This window comes from Diorhabda sublineata, chromosome 2 (assembly GCF_026230105.1).
Source record: "Diorhabda sublineata isolate icDioSubl1.1 chromosome 2, icDioSubl1.1, whole genome shotgun sequence".
Taxonomy (NCBI): Eukaryota; Metazoa; Arthropoda; class Insecta; order Coleoptera; family Chrysomelidae; genus Diorhabda; species Diorhabda sublineata.
In genome coordinates this window covers 18,243,204-18,260,401 of record NC_079475.1, presented here as the reverse complement: position 1 = coordinate 18,260,401, position 17,198 = coordinate 18,243,204, and the positions used below count along the sequence as shown (strand labels likewise).

Genomic DNA, 17,198 nt, shown 5'->3' with positions numbered 1-17,198 from the left:
GAACGAAATTTTGTTGCATACTATATAATAGAGGAAGAAGAAAAATTCACTCATACGATTGTGGCACTAGACCGGCTATACTTCTTCTTCAAGTACCATACATTTTGCATCGTGTAGGTGTTCTCTTGTCCAAAACTTCTGATCTATTATCTGAAGGCACCCTTCGACTAAAAATTGTTGCCGCACCCTCAATGCCACATCAGTCTCTTATATTCCGTAGCGAGAAATGTTGTTTCTCTCCTTTTGTCGATCTCTTCCGTCAGTATGAGCTTGAGAGTTGAATACCTCGGTCCTCGCAGAATGTGTCCCAAATAAGATACTTTTCGTTGTTTAATTACAGTACTTCTTCATTCGTCATGTACTCGGTCCATGGGATCCGCACAAGTCTGCGCAACAGCCACATTTCCATTGCTTCTATGCTGTTTAAGGATCTCACTTTCAGGGACCACGTCTCCACACTTCACAAAAGGATTTGCCAAATACAACATTTTATCACCCTCAATCTAAGGCTTAGGGGGACTTTTCGGCGGATTAGAAACTTGTAAAAGCTGTTTTTGCAATTGCTATCAGAGTTTTAGCTTTCTAGTCGTAAACCCATTTTTCATTTAACATACATCCAAGGTATTTGAATTTATTTACTCCCTCTATGTTATTTCCATTGACAAGTAATTGAGTTTAATTAGTTTGGTTTTATGCGCGTTTATTGTGAGTCCGTATTTGGTTCCAATTTCGTTGATAGAATTGACTAGCTCTTGTAGGTCTTCTACGTTGTCGACTCATATCGCAGTATCGTTGGCAAAGACGGTACCGGATGTACAGTGCCAAAATGCACGATTTCATTTTAAAATCGCCGATCGTCGAGTCGTATAAAAAGCTTAAGGAGGAATTAATCCATTGCGGAGGCCCATCGCAGGAAGAAACAATACTACAACTTTTGGAAGTTGGCGATCGAAAGCCATATCAGTTTTTAAAGTCCAAGAGCTGGCTACAAAAAACAGGATTGAAATATAATAAATATCTCTAAAGTTTCTCGTAATTTTTGAAGAAGACAGACAGAATCGAGAATTTCCTTAGGTGAGATAAATATCGCATTTTCTTTACAGATATACATAAACCTTTAGTGGACCAGTGTTTATTTTGTTTATTTTTAATACGCCTGACGGGAGAAGAACAAACACAACGGTGTTTGAAGTTTTGAAAACTTTTTTCCGAAAAGATACGGCATAATTGACAAGAAGTACTTTTAGTATTGGATTTTACCAAAAACACTTCTTCATAATCGGAGAGACCTGAATTAAAGATAGTACAGTCGGTGGATTCTGGAACATACGATGACACGACATAGTCTATAGTACTATGACCATACCAGAAGAATCAAAAATTGACTGAAGACATTCTTGACCAACACACACACTAGAATAATCAATATTGACATCGCCACATTGAATTAGTTTGCTTTTTAAACGTAAGGACTGTGTTATTTCGGAAAATTAGTTGTTTGAGAACATGATGATAGTACCTCCATGAGATAAATTAGTTCTATTGAATCTTGCTACTGTGGTATAGTTTTTGACAAGAACAGGCTATTATTATTTAACCAATGTTCAGCGAAGGCAAAAATTTCTGGAAAAATAAGCTCCTCTAGTAAAAGATACGTTTCATCTGTTTTGGGTCTTATGGAGTGAATATTAATAAGAAACAGGCCGAGCATGCTATCGTTCAGTCTTCAAAGGGTGCTTGCTTTTCATCGCGTCTTTTTTAACTCAAAATTTCAACTTTTACCTAGAGAGCTATTGGAATAATATTTGCTATTGCTTCTCCTAATTTTTTTAAGCTGTAGAAGTTCCTCCGTTGAAAAGAGAGACCTGAAGGCGGAAAGATCTGCTTCAACTTCGGCTGAACCAATACCATACGCGTTGTGGAAGCGATAATATAACTCACGCAAGGTATCCACGTCGCTAGGGAGTCCCTCTACTCTACTGATAAAAGTTTTCTACTACAACAAAATAATAAAGGAGAATCATACAGTCTATTGCATTTAATAATGTATTCTAAACCATATTTATTTTGTTTAGTGTAGTAATTTGAGCTTGTTCTTTCAGTGTATTTGATTTTACTTTACGTCAAATGATTCACGCTTTCGAAACTCATTTATCCAATGTTTTTCTGAGCATATTGATCAATTTTCCTGTTTACATAATCGACTGGAATGCATGCGCACTGAGGTTCCCTTTCATGCTGAAGTCGATATTCACCGACAGTTTTCGTCCATGTATACAGCTATTAACGGTGGAAAATTGCAGCGGGTATTTTTATATTCGGATCATTACATTTATCTCGTTAAATATATTCACTCATATTTAATTCAATAAACTTCACTTCTATTATGTTGTAATTTGTTTACAATGCGGCACGACAAATTGCCATTAGTCGTGAAGGGAAAACAAGTATGTACTTATTTGAATTATTTTTACATTGTTCGTAGAATGTGTATAATTGATTTGTTTTGATGGAACGCTACAAAAAAATTATAAAAAAATATGTTATATAAAACAATATTCGTAATAAGGTATATCAGTATGAAGCTATGTTTTCATAAAAACTCGTTAATAATAGATGGTAATAATAATTAAATTAATACTTATAATTAGCTTAACTTAACAAGGTGATACAGGGTGGCGCAATAGAACGTGCATTTATTATGTATAGGCACTTCTCTAAACGCGAGCGCAGATTTGTGAAAACTCTTGTCAATAAGGTAATTTTATACTTTCGGGGTCACCTCGTTTTTTTGCTCTAGAAAATCGAAAAATAACCCGATTTCGATGAATTTTTTTTAAATCTTCATTTTTACGGTGTATTTATGGAAAAAATATAGGAAATATCTCACCTGGAGTTTTCATATAGTTTTATGACTTTAAATGTGATCATATAAACGCACTTCTTCGTATCAAATCGTTCTTAACTTTTTTACAAAGCCTCAAACGCAGTTCATATATTGAATGAACATTTTGGAAAAAAATTAAAAGATGTTTGTTTATTCATTTTTTATCTCACTTAAAGATTTCGTATTGTTTTCTGACTAAATGTCTCTAGAAAATCGAAAAATCACCCGATTTCGATGAATTTTTTTTTAAAATCTTTTTTTTTACGTTACGTTTTTACGGCGAATATCTGACTCGAAGATTTTATTTGGTTTTATGACTTTAAATTCTCTTCAACAACAGACAACCTTAGTAATGTGAAAATTTTATATTTTCCAAAGTTAACTTTTAATATTCTATTAAATATTGAAATAAGTGATTTTAAGAATGTTTTTGTTTATATAACTTTAATGATTACTTAATAGAAAAGGTACAAACGATTATATGTGAGAAAAGGTCAATCTTAAGAGAAATTGTAAAAACATGATAAATCAACATTTTTGTATAATTTTTTTTAATTTGTTCGTTTTTTTGGGTAGATTATGACAAAATATATAACAAATTTAATTATTTGGAAAAAAATTATGAACAACTATAAGTGATAAGTGCATTTTCGTGCATTTTCATGAACATTTAAAGCCCCGAAACCAATATGTTTCCATTTTTTTTATTCCCATAATTTTTTTCATACAACTGGCGTAAAAACATGTCACTAAGCAGTTGGAAACCAGCTGGGGACTTGATCCCTTTTGAGTTTAGTTTCTTTTCAGTTGCTCCGTGTGCATTGGGAGTAAAAACTAAAGAGAAAATGTCAATTTATAAACTTTGACGCTAGCGCCCGTGTTGGCGCCCTTGTTCGCGTTCAACATAAATTAAACAGATTACGAAGTGGGATTTATGAACAGAAACGTTAGTGCACGAGCGTGAACATAAGAGTTTATAAATCCAACTTAAATCCACTAAACACTAAATCCATTAAAACATTAATAAAAATTCAAATAAAATTTAAAAATCAAACGTTTATTTTTGAGACTCACAGCTAATAATAAGTACGAGGATATAAAAAATATATCTTTTTCAATGAACAAGATATGCTATATTGAACACACTGTTTACACTACTTTAAGTACTACACCAACACACTCACAATTACACTGTCGGACGCGCGCTTCGATAACCAAGTTATCGTCTTCAGAGACTGAAGATAAGTGTCAGCCTCTGAAAACTCTCTGAATACTCTCAAAACAAGAATATTCACTCAGAAAATACAATTTACTGGCAATATGAACATAAATCTCAAGAAACGAGAAGTATACTTTCTGCAAAGACTACCTATATCTAATCATTAACTATAAACTAAATCTCGCTTTCTGCAGAGCAAATTTCGGTTCAGATTTGATAGAGATGATAGCCTTTCTTGTATCATATTATTTCTTAAGTACTTTTTAATTCAATTTCAACTTCATGTGAAGCTACCAAGACAGATAAAGCTGAAAAATCCTTAACACCAGAGCAAAAAAAATAAATAAGATAATTAATCAAAATAACAATAGATATTTCAGTTGGGATGTTTTTGACCAGAAAAAAATCTTCAAATGAAGTCATTAAAGAGTTTTATTTTGTTTATATCTTTTACGGTTGTTTCTTCTTCAGGATCAATACCTACATCTCTAGCAAGTATTGTTGTTGATTCGTCAAATATTTAAAAATTATCGTCAGATCTTAGGAATTTCGGATTTGGAAGCATCATTTCTCGATGATTAAATCATTCAAAATTAAAACTGAACTCAAAAACTTAAATATTTCTGATTTTTATTAGTGATTCATTTCGGTTTTGATGTCTCTGATGGAATTTATATTAAGGCAGTTATACCGTGTTTCGGGACTTGTTTGAGATCTAATAGATACGACTTTTTAAAGTCAGACTTTTTAACTTTAATTTAACTGAATCTCATCGCTGTGGAGACGCATAAAAGTAATTATAAACCTCTTGTACAAAATCAAAGAAACAGAAATTTTACCAGTAGAGCTGATATCGTCATTAATGATGAGATTTAATATATAAGCCGCACACGGTACATATAACACTCTAGGATTGATATCAAAATTAGATCCATTATCGCAGCCTTAACAAACATCCTGAATAACATTTGAAATGGACATTTTTTGACTAAAATTAAAAACAGGTGACAGGCGAGTTACTATATTATATTGAATGAATGAAATAACATTTTTTACGTACCATAGAATGCATTTTCTAATAACTTTTCATTTTCTCCCACATTTATTTCCATTATGTTATCAGTATTATTGTATGTTAAATAATAACTAAATGAACATATCAATATCAAAGTGGTTTACTTTATTTTCCCTTTTCGAAATAATTATTGAGTACTAAATATACAAACGCGTCGTGTTTTGTAATGAATAAGGCGACGCCAATATCTATGATGCTCATAAAACTTATTGTCGCCTCTGGTAGGAAGTTTGCTATCAAATGAGGAGTGTGTGGAAAGAGTAGAGAATAATAGACCAACACATTTCGCCCTACATTCAATATTTCTCAAACTATGCCGTGGGAAACATGGGACATGGGTATTTATTCGACCTAACTTTGCTTGATTGCGGTTAACAATTGTTTTGGCGATGCAAACTTGCTATGATCCGCCCTGTCAATATTCTTCTTAAAACTCACTTACCTGGCTCAGCAATCATTAAAAATGCTGAGAATCAGAACATACTGGAAGAAGGGACGAACGCTCCTAACTGAAGAAGCAAAATTCTGGCACGAAAAATCTTAATTAACAGAATAAAACTGGTGATTAAAAGCTTCAAGTCGTACACCTGACAAAGACGGTATTTTTCCGGACAATATGCTACAGAGAAGCTTCGTGGCAATGAAGAAACATTTTCAAAACTCAAAGACGATCTTACTGCCCAATCAGCCTCACCTCCTTTTTCCCAAAAACTATGGAGGATACCGTGGAACGGTACAGGAGCACGGTTCTCGCCTCGTTATCAAGAAGGCGAGTCCACTACGAGTGTACTACTGCACCGATAGTATGATATTTAAATCCATTTTTTTTACATCCTGTATTTTGTATTTAAATATTTGAATTTACGCTTAACTTAAACTGGCCTACAACGATTCGGGTGCTAATAATTTCAGACCTGATTTTTAGCATGTCTTTAGCATGGCAATATCATATCTATATCAATAGATTAATATAAATACGTAAATTGTTAGTGTCAATATCATATTTTGATAAAGACAAATTAGTCGAAACGTCAATTTTTTCTCTATCTTTTAAAAATCATTAAAAACACTAATTTGTAAACAGTCTATATATTGGCGTGAAACATAAAAAAGAATGCTCCGACGAAGCTGACTTGAGCAATATCGCACGATTCCTCAGCAGTAGTCGGCTATCATATGAGTGTTCCATCTTCTCTATAGTCTTGATCATGGGCGTACCCAGCGAGAAGCAGGGAGGGAAAACTATCTACCCTTGAAAGAAAAAATAAATTAAATAATTTTAATAAACAAAAAATTTTATCTAAAATATACATATTTTTCTGCTCTGCATTTCTTTTTGTTATCTGTTTTATATATTTTGTTTGTTGTTGTGGTCGTTTGGTTCACTGACATTGTTAAAGCACTAGAATATCTATCTGCCGAAGGCAACTATGTAACAAGAAAATCTGCCCACCAATTGCACTGTGCAGTTACTAAAACAATATTCATCGTAGGCTTACACATAATTGCAAGATACTTTGCAATTTTGGAACCCATTGTAAACGTTTTACAAGGAAAAATATGGATTTGGTTATGGTGAAGAATCATATAGGTAATATTTTAGATGTAATTAAAAAGAGTTGTCAGTACCACGAGTCACTCAAAAGCAAGTACACAGAAGTAATCCACCATCTGAGTCTGCAGTTGAATACTGAATAATCATCCCCTATATTGATTCTTTAACTTCGTCTTTGAGTGCTAGATTCTCTGACTAAAATACACCTGCTTTTGCTTCAACTTATCGTCATCCTTCATGCATGCTTAGAATGACTTGAAAAGATTTAAAAAATAATGCAGAATCTTTCATGGCATTTTATGAATTGGGTGATCTCTCAGAATTAGATTTGTGGTACAATAAGAGGAAGAAAAAAAATTTAGCAAAAGACGAATTAAAGGACATTGAAGTGGCTGCACTTTTGGAGAAAGCTAATGTGGAGAGATCGTTCAGTATTTGGCTTAAACCCAAGAAAAATCTTATTACTTTAATTAAAATCTAAAAGTTTTGTTTTCATTTGCTTTTTCTTTTTATCGTAAAATTTTACATTTTGAGCGACCATGGACCATGACCATGATTTGCCCCCCTGTTATAAATCCTGGCTACTCCCATGGTCTTGATGACAACAATCTGCTTGTTCTTTGTTTAGTTCTTTTAGTTACTGTGTGACTGTTAAGGCGTAATTATTTTATTCTCATATTATTACCTAAAACTTTGAATCCAATCAGCAAATCTCATGTTTCTACATAGCTGTTAGCTTCATGTTCCAAGCATTAAGTCTCAAATATAGTTGCGTTTTTCAGGAGTTGACGTATTTGAGGTCCATTAAAGATACTTGCTTTTAGTTTTTCAGTACTTAAACCAAGAAATTTCTGTATATATAATAATATACAGTGCTTTTCAGATAAAAGTATCCACCTTTAATAACTTTTGTAATACTGGTATTTAGAAAAAATCCAAAAACACATCAATTTATGTTGGAAGGGGCAAGCATTATGGCTTATTTAAACTTACTGGAAAAGCCACCCCCTCACCCCTAGCAGCATCCCCTTTATTTTTTTAAATTACTTTTCATATTTTTTATGTAAAATTTGGATACTCCTCTTTGAGCTGATTTCAAAAATATATAATACTTGTAGGTTAAAGTGGTTAGTTTATGAGATAAACAATTTTTCTTTTAAGAGCACAAATTTTACTTATTATTTACTTTCACCCTATTTGCCTGTACTAAAATGGGTTGTACAACAGTTCAAACTCTTTAATCTTTTTAACTGTGCTATTTATTATGAAGTTACAATAAGTGTTCAAAATGAGTACCATTCACTTCCATACAATGGTATAATCTATTTTGAAATGCCTCTCTGACATTGCTTAATACGGCTGGATTTAATTGTCGACTTTCATTTTCTATCCTCTCTCGTAAATCATCCAGAGATTCTGGTTGGGTAGTATAAACTTTTGTTTTTAAATACCCCCATAAAAAGAAGTCTAGGGGTGTTAAATCCGGTGACCTAGGTGGCCACTCCATCATCTGCCCCCTTCTACCTATCCAACGAGCGGGGAATGTTTCGTTTAAAAATTGTCGGACAGGCGTAGCATAGTGTGGGAGAGCTCCGTCTTGTTGAAATACCAGTAAATCTTCGGAAAAGTTATCATCATTTTCTATTATTGTTGTAATACGTGGGTCAACCCCTGCCCTGAGTAACTCAAGATATGATTCACCATTTAAATTTCCGTTGATGAAGATAGGTCCGACAATGTGGTCACCTAGGATACCACACCAAACGTTTAACTTTTGGGGATGTTGTGTATGGAATTCACGCATAATATGTGGATCACTTTCAGCCCAATATCTACAATTATGCCTACTTACTAAGCCATTTAATGACCATGAGCATTCATCAGAAAAGCAAATATTGTTTAACAATTGTGGATTGTTATTGATAATTTGCGTCATTGATTCGCAAAACTCTAGACGACGATCAAAATCATCTTCATTCAACTCGTGCACCAACTTAACTTTGTATGGGTGGTACTTGAATTTATGTAGAACTCGGAAAACTGTAGAAGATGAAACACCGATCGCTCTACTTATTGTTGACAACGATTGGGGTTGTTGAGCCTCTAAGCTGACTTGCCCTAAAATTGCCACTTGGATTGCTTCGTTATTTACGAGTTCCTCTCGCTTATGCACTTTATTGCAAACAGACCCTGTTGTGGTAAATTTCTCCATCAGTTGAATTACTTACTTATGAGTTGCATGTCTTCCGTCAAGTAATTCGTTAAATATTCTAGCAGCAGCTCTTGCACAATTATTATTTTGGTAGTATAAACCTACAATTTCAATTCTTTCTTGCAAAGAGTAAACCATTTCAGAGAAACAAAATAAATAATGTATCAAAATACACTATCAATAGTGACTACAAATTCTAGTTGACAATGTCAAACTTTAATAAAAAGTAGAGTTTTTTGTTGTTTGGATTTTTTAAGTAGAATAAATAGCACAGTTAAAAAGATTAAAAAGTTTGAACTGTTGTACAACCCATTTTAGTACAGGCAAATAAGGTGAAAGTAAATAATAAGTAAAATTTGTGCTCTTAAAAGAAAAATTGTTTATCTCATAAACTAACCACTTTAACCTACAAGTATTATACATTTTTGAAATCAGCTCAAAGAGGAGTATCCAAATTTTACATAACAAATATGAAAAGTAATTTAAAAAAATAAAGGGGATGCTAGGGGTGAGGGGGTGGCTTTTCCAGTAAGTTTAAATAAGCCATAATGCTTGCCCCTTCCAACATAAATTGACGTGTTTTTGGATTTTTTCTAAATACCAGTATTACAAAAGTTATTAAAGGTGGATACTTTTATCTGAAAAGCACTGTACATATATATAATATAATAAACTGAAAACAATGAAACAATAACCATTTTTATCGAGAGCCTTGATAAATTCCTTCATTAGCCCTAATTATATATGTAATGGTAGAAGAATGATTTTTCCTTCTTAAAACCAAGGGTTCATAGAAAACATTTCTTTCCCCAACAACAAGAGTCAATAATGTGATTCGCTCGACTGTCCCAGAGACAATGATGTTGAATCGGCAAACCCATGAAAGTCAACATACCACTCCAACAGATGAAAATAGCAGCAATAAATTTCTTTTTCTCGTATGATATGTAGACACCCTATCGTCTGAGAAAAGGCTTTTTAATCTTGAAGCTAGTAACTCACGACATTCCAGTCATTAAGCTTATTCTGTGAAACTGACTCAGAATTTTATGATTTCCTGCAGCATTCAAACTTAGGAAGAAAAAGGTGTTTCAGTCTTGTACTACCTGGTGAGAAATTGGTATTAAAATATTTTCTGAATGAGTGATAGCTCTTAGGGAATATTAGGTTCTTCCATCTATGACGATTGTTTTTACTGATGTCACTATATAAGTCACATAAAAGTAATAGTCATGTTACTTATTTTTTGGTTCTCGCCATGTCATGGGCACTCAAAACTTACATGTGCCTTTTTCTCATTGTGGCACATGTTCAACGAATATTTTACATATATGTAAAATAACGTACCATATTATTACATATTGACCATACAAGGTATTAACTGAATTTCAACTATGTTTAATTCAATTTTTTGTAAAATATTCCAAAGTTTGTTATCTTAACGAGCAAAAATATGACAGAGTGGTATTAAACGTCATTTTTCATATATTTGTAATAAAAATTCTTATAAATCGAGTTAGATAAAAATTTTATTTTACATAATAACTAATAAATATATTTTTTGTGACTAAGGTGTTCATTTTTTCTTACTAATCCGATAAAATTTAAAATAAATAAAAGGTATGAAATAAAACTTGATGCATTAAACGAGGATGTATTGCTATCTAGTTAGTCTAGACCAGTTCCATGCATAAACAAAATATTGCGTTACCATAGTAACGAACAATAACTTATTAGGAGTGTCAGTGTAAAGTTTGACGTCAAGAAAGTAAACCAGAGTTACGCAATAAATTGAAAGAAAAAAGTTGTCCACCGAAATTGTGAAAATCGAAGTATCGAGCCATCATCAAGTACATGTATTTAAAAGGGTTAAGAGGTAAGCAGATTTACGAAAATATGCTTAATACCCTTGGTGATCAATGTCCTTCGGATGCGACCGTGAAAAATTGGACTGCAAGCTTCAAAAGAGGTAAATTTTCCGTTGAATATGATGACCGATCGGGAAGGTCAGTTTCTTTGTCAATGCCCGAAAATATCGATGCATTTCATGACATGATTTTATTAGACCGTTGAATTGGGCTAAAACGGATATCTAAAGCACTGAATATTCCATACGAACGCGTTCATCATATAGTTCACGACAATTTGGACATGAGAAAAATTGCTGCAAAATGGATCTCCAAATGTTTGAATGTTGACCAAAAGCGTGCAAGGGTAGAAGCATCGCGTTCGATCTGTGCTCGATTTGAAAACGATGTAGACTTCTTAAACCGAATTGTTACTATGGATGAGACTTGGGTACATTTCTACGATCCAGAAACAGAGCAACAATCGATGGAATGGCGACACTCTGGTTCTCCAAGACCTAAGAAGTTTCGTGTCAGGGAGTAATCATCATTTATTTTTTGGATAAGGGTAGAACAATAACTGGAGATTACTATTCGACGTTATTGACCACTCTAAAATGAAAATGAAAAAAATAAAGAGAAAAGACGCGGAAAGCTATCCAAAGGTATTTTGTTTTTGCAGGACAACGGCCCTGCACACAAATCTCATGTTGCCGTGCAAAAAATTCGTGATTTAGGGTTTGAATGACTAGAACACCCCCCTTATTCACTAGATTTGGCTCCGTCCGGCTATCATCTCTTTTCTCAACTGAAAAAAAGTTTTAAAAGGTCGTGAATTTTCTTCCAACGAGGAGCTAATGAAAGTTGTGGAGGTCTGGTTTGCAGAGCAAGAAGAAATATTTTTTTGTAAAGGTCTAGAGACGTTGCAGGTTCGCTGTAATAAATGTGCCCAATTAAGAGGAGAATATGTTGAGTAATAAAATGTTTTGACACTGAAATTTTGTTTGGTTATATAGTAAGCTAAGAATTTTTCAATATATCCTCGTACGTTTCTGAAATCTTCGATGACTGGACAATGATTTAAAAATACATTTTAGAAAAGAAATAAACTGTTTTTTTTTTAAATCAAAAAATTTATCACTTAGATTGTCGGTAGAAAAGTGAACGCCCCATATAGTCGAGGACAGGTTACATAAAACAGCATCGATAAGATACACGACGTTTGAGCTTGGAACCGGAGGTCCCGTAATTAGTACATCACCAAACGGCGTTTCTGGCACTCTATACAGGTCGAATATGAAAATATTCGCCGATTTTCCCTGGCGAAAAAATGGACTGGAAAACCTCATATGGTACACGAATGAAAAGTCTTGGATCATGGGGTCCGAATCTTAAATACGAACGTTGTAACAACGCCAGAAGTTTTGGAGGTCAGAAAAGCCTCACCAGAATTGACCGAAAGTGTTGGAAAATTCGTTCGAAAAACCCGATATGGTACACAAATGAAACCTTGTAGAGCGTGAGGCCGGACTCACAACTAGTGGCAGTGTAATAGCGACAGAAGTTTTACAGGTCGGAAAACCTCTGTAAAAAGGAAAATTGACGTACTTGTGAAAGTGAAAACTTTTCGCTTTCGGCTCAAATAAAAATGATTGTTGTTGGCTTCATTGAAACTATTTATTTGCACTACCCAAAATTAAAAAAACAATCGTTAGGAAACGATCAAAACTCGCTGAAATATAATATTTATTTCCGCGCGCGTGATTTCATGCGTGATTTCGGCCGTTTCGCGGCGCCGCCGCGAAAATGGGATTTTAACTTTTTTTTTTTGGAAATTCAGTTACAGCGCTAATTATAAACCGATTTTCATGAACTTTTTTTAAAATGTCTGGGAACAATTGTATCTTTGCGAAAAGTCCTTCAGTAATGTTTATCGGCTCATGGTGCCCCAAGAAACTTTGAAGAATGTTGGGGTAAGATGATGTTCGCTTCTTAGAAATCCGTTGACGTGTTCGCTTATTTAACGATCTCATTCCATTTTTAATTCATTACGACATTTTTTGCACGCAATATAATAATAAAAGAATTCGATTTGAGCTGTATAAACAATATATAATTAAATGAAATTTCCTAGATAGCAAATTCAAAATGTTGTGATTAGAACAAAAAATCCATTATTGATTCGCGAAGAAACTTAGGCTATGATCGAAAACTTTTAATTACCGTAGCCTTTTACAGATAGAGAATGACCCTCGCTGTACGACCCACCCTAAAAATTTTTATCCGACAGGTCAAAATTCTTGACATGGGCCTTACCATCGGACCTCGAAGAGAGAGACAACGCAGATGCTGTGCCACTCCGCCGCTGCCAGTCAGTTTGACGCATGTACCACGTGAGGTTTTCGGATTAATTCTCCGGCACTTTTGGTCGCTTCTGGCGAGGGTTTCCCAACCTGCAAAACTTCTGGCACTATTACACTGCTACTAGTTGAGAGTCCGACTTCACTTTCCACAAGGTTTCACTCGTGTACCATATCGGTTTTTTTGGACGAATTTTCCGGCACTTTCAGTCACATCTGGCGAGGCTTTTCCGACCTTCAAAACTACTGGCGTTATTACAGCGTTCTTATTTTAGGTTAGGATCCCACGATCCAAGAGTTTTCACTCGTGTATCATATGAGGTTTTCCAGCCCATTTTTTCGCCCGGGAAAACCGGATGGCATTTCCATATCCGACCTGTACAGACTGCCAGTTTGGTGATGTACTAATTGCGGGCCCCCCATTTACAAGCTCAAACGTCGTGTACTTTATCAATGCTGGTTTATGTAGCCAGCTCTGGGACTAATATACTATTAGATACACAAACTTTATCTTGGTGTCGAATTTCAATACTTTATCGATGTTGTGTGTTTAGGTGAGTAGATAATATGGAGCTGATAAGTATTTCAATATATTGTAAATTACAAAAAGAGCTGCACCACACAAAAATTTTTGTAGGCCTGTGTTCCTGAATATATATTCGAAATGAGATTATTTTTTTATTAATGTATTTTTAATATACTTAAAGAGCTATTTGCGAAAGATACAGGAATGTCAAGTTGAAATATAATATAACTCTAATAAGAGATACCTTGTGGCGTTTTATTGTAATTTGCTTGATCTATTAAACGAATGGACTATAGTTGATAAAAATACTAAAATTTAAATTCACATAAAATTAAAATATTCTTGTTGTCAGGTACATAGGTAATGAATTCTCCGAAAGACAGAAAAGGTAGTTAAGGACAGGTAGGTAACCCTAAATAGATTTTGTAATTATATAAGAAGTGTCTTAGGTCCACCAGTCAGTTTTACTTCGTTCGTTTAATATTATTGTGGTAATTCGTTGGTCTGTTTTATATCATCTGCTTATTGTAAAGGTATTTATTCATTTAACCTCAATAATTTATATCTTCATTATCTAGTTCCTCAATAAGTTTTGATATGAAAATAGTTATTTATGCAACAAGAGAGTAAAGTTATACTTTTTTCACGAGTAGGAAGGTTTGACCGCACAGCAACTCCTACGAGTTAAAAAAGTTACTTTACTCACAAGTTTCATATAAATTTTTTTTACGTCCGTAGACAATTCGACAAAACTTTTATCAATTTTTATTTTGATAAGCTGCACATTTGACCGTATAGAATTAATGTAAGCAAACGTAAAATCGGAATTACAAAAATGTAATCAGTTTCCAGAACTGAGTAAAGATGTTGTAGAACTCGTGATGAAAGTTCCAGCAGGAGATCGCCAAGAGCTTTGGAAAAACATGTTATCAAAGAAGAAGATGAGTATGTGGTATCGCCCTCTTTACAACCCTTTATAATTCAATCAAATGATGACGCTAGTTCAGACGATTCTGACTAGAAAAAAACGAATGGGGTGCAAAAAGATGTCAGTTCACGTCTGGTACCCTGTTTAAACCAAACTCCCTTACAGGCAGGTACATTTTACTCGTCTATTTCCGTTTTATACTTTAATATTGAGTTGTAGTAAGTTAACGAGGTATAATTATGATTTTCAAGTTCAAATTGGGACTACAAGTATGTGCATCTGTCTAAAAACGGCGTATATTGGCATCCAATTTATAATGATTCGATTGTCTTTTAACGAATACTTACTCGCATAACATATATAGTTTTTATAAAAATAATAAATTCATAAAATGAGGTATCTAATTCTATGGTAGATCAAACAAAATTGTCGGCAAGGGTTTTTATAATCTGCAATTGATGTTGGAAGAACTATAACTGCCCGGCTGGAACAAGTAATATCTATTGCGCAGAATCGTCATCGTTCCATGGACGGTTTTGTAATGGGTTAGTACAAACCTAATGTCAAATCTTTATTTAGAGATGCGGTGACGGGGTAGCGGCGCTGCTCTGGCACAACGTAGTGGGGATTCTGTGTCGAACGGCTCGTACGTGTGAACACCACACGTAAAGCATTTTTTTTCAACAACTTTATTAATTAAGCACATTACAAAAATATTAAAAATTGTTTGAATCTCAAATCAATGCTTTAAAGCTCTGGCTTCGAGAATTAAATAACTTAGAGTAAACAGTCTTAAGTTTTCGCACTTTATAACTAGAGGATTCAATCCCGGTCGATTTTTCTAGTCCCGGGGTTTCGGGATTATCAACAGTCAATACCGTGGTTCCGGGATAGTCCCGGGATTGTATTGTTAATAAAAAGTGGTAGCACAAAGAAAGTAAAAGATATCAAAATCAACCTTGTATTTCAAATCTTTACTTAAATCTTCGGAAAGAAAACAAAATTATAATTTCTTCTAATAAAATTAACAAACTAGGCCCCTATAAAATAGTTTAAGAAATTATTGCTTAGTTTGCTTATTTTATTTTACAATAAACTTAAAAAAATCAACTTCTTAAAAAGAGATCAATGTTAATAGGACTCATATTTTAAATCAAATAGATCAGAAACTATAATTAATAATAAGCAGCGGAAAACGCGCGTTCAGGCTCGATGGAAATTGGAGGAATCGTCAATAAATTTTTATAAGCCTTCTCCAAATTATAACCTCGAGTGGAACTAGCCTCATAAATATTCATTTCTTGCTTAATGATCACTTTCTTTATATGCTTCAGGATTTATGGTTTTCATACTGTTTTCTATTTCGTTCTGAAGCTTTCCTTTTAATGTTAAGTCAGTTTTACTGGTTGTATGCGTGGGTTCTATGTTCGTGTCATTTTCTTCATAATCACTATTTTCAATTTTCCCAGTTAACAAAATAATCTGTTTTTTTTATAGTCATCTTGCTTGGACATGAAAATAACTCCTTTACATCACAGTCGGTCTCCAATTCAGTCTTCTCAGTATGAGGATTTTGTAGATAGTTTGATACTCCACGTCAACGATCTTTCAAGCGGCTCAATAAATGTGTGGTAATTATACACTTTCGCGGTCAACTGGTTTTTTGGCTCTAGAAAATCGAAAAATGGATGGATTTTAATTATCTTGGTCTTAAAATGTTCCATTTTACGGCGGATTTATAAAAAAAATTAGAAATAGCTGGAATGAAAATTTCTCATAGATTTACGGATTTAAATCGTAAAAAAAAACGGTTTTGCAAAATAAACCTTCACAAAAAATTATCTCATTATCAGATAAAGTTCTTATATTTTTTTTTGTATTCTACATAAATTAATAAACAATTTAAAAAAGTCCAAAAATAATGATTTTTGAGTTTTTATAGTTTAAAATGAAATCGATGAAAAACAATCAATTTTCGTGAATAGTTTCGTACTATATTCTATATTCTGTATAATCCGCCGTAAAATGGAACATTTTGAGACCAAGATAATTAAAATCCATCCATTTTTCGATTTTCTAGAGCCAAAAAACCAGGTGACCGCGAAAGTATATAATTACCAAATGTGTCTTCAATTTAGAAGCCGAAATTGAGTCATTGTCGAATCCGCCGGCGGTTCAAGGACTGAACCCTATCATAATTATTATGTAACTTTGTGCTACAAGCATTAACCAATTTAATTATTCCTTACGTTTCTTTAAATATGATTCCATAATGCGAAAATAACCTATCTCTAAAGCCCATATTAAACACTTCCTTTAAAAGTATATCTACATTAACTTACATCAAATGCTTTGCTTAAATCGACTGAGACGTAACTACAATTTTTTTAACCACCAATTTTTTAATTATTTTATAATAATTTTCGATAGAACATTTATATTTATAACTAGCTGACCCGGAAAACGTTGTTCTGTCATATAAATTATATCTACGAAATATTTTTCTAGTTCAATAAAAATTTACTATAGGTGTGTATGTTTTAATTAGGTTAATAAAGTATTCTTTATTAAAGTAACGAATATATTTCA

The 17,198-nt window shown here is 33.5% G+C and overlaps 1 protein-coding gene across 1 annotated transcript in view; it reads left to right on the top strand.

The window, feature by feature from the left end:
- The first annotated feature begins 2,261 nt into the window (after positions 1-2,261).
- The window catches only part of LOC130453010 (ethanolamine kinase 1), a 36,532-nt gene continuing 21,595 nt past the window's right edge, over positions 2,262-17,198 (top strand). The window contains exon 1 of the mRNA XM_056792585.1: positions 2,262-2,447. The gene's annotated coding sequence lies outside the window, so the exon portion shown is untranslated. The remainder of the gene's footprint in view (positions 2,448-17,198) is intronic.